Below are 1102 nucleotides of genomic sequence, written 5' to 3' on the forward strand. Positions count from 1 at the left end.
TATATATATATATATATGTGTGTGTGTGTGTGTGTGTGTGTTCATGTTTATATTTATATTTTTATTTATGTTAATTTTAATATTAATGTAGAACCAACGTTTTTTTTTTTTGAGCAACTGGGTTGGTGCCCTACGCAAACTGCGTACTCTGCGCATAGGGAGCGACGGTACTGATTGGGCCTAAATAAGTTGGACTTTTCCAACATTTAATATTATTATTATTATTATTATCTTTGAACAAACAACTGAATAGTTTTAAGTGATTTTATTAGAAGTGTGTGTGTGCGTGTGTGTGTGTGTGTGTGCGTACGTGCGTGTGTGTGTGTGTGTTCTTGTGAATGTACAATTTTCATCGATACAAGCGCTGCTTTATATAGAGTGGGAGCCCCACATATTTCGCGCGCTTTAACGCCATTGGCCAGTTTCACTGGCGTGATTCAATAAGGCTTCAGTAGTATTTGGAGAAAAGGGTGATTCCCTTATAATTATAGTAAATTATACAATAATTTAATCATTATAATCAATAATATAATAATTATACAATGAATTAAATATAATAAATTATATATATATAAATTATTCATATTGAATATATGTTTTCCTTCTAATATTTTTTTATCTTTGTGTATACAATTACAAAAACGAAAAAAGATGGACAACAGATCATTTTTCTGTTGAACAATAATCAATTTATAAATTAAATCTCTCAGTTTTTTTTTCTCTCAAATACTTCGAGCTTTGGTCCAGTTTAATCACTGATCTACATAACGATGTCTCTATTATAGATCAGTGAGTTTAATACTTCTAAATGTGTCGATTTTACCATAGACATAATAAATACCTAGACGCCTCATTGGCTGTTCGATCGCACGTCAACGTCGCCGCCATATTGGTGAAGGCAACTCTCCATAACTCTCATATCGGGACAGGCGAAAACATACCTGACTCGTCGGCAGCTTGGGCATCTACAAACCGTCGCACAATAATAAAAACAGACCTCGGGGTATTATCTTTCCAAAGCGGCCAATGAGGCGTCTAGGTATTTATTATAGCCTTGTCCAAATACCCACACTTGCGGTCTTTGCACTTGACCACTTGACTA

The sequence above is a fragment of the Sinocyclocheilus rhinocerous genome, unplaced genomic scaffold (assembly GCF_001515625.1).
Source record: "Sinocyclocheilus rhinocerous isolate Xijiao unplaced genomic scaffold, SAMN03320098_v1.1 scaffold597, whole genome shotgun sequence".
Taxonomy (NCBI): Eukaryota; Metazoa; Chordata; class Actinopteri; order Cypriniformes; family Cyprinidae; genus Sinocyclocheilus; species Sinocyclocheilus rhinocerous.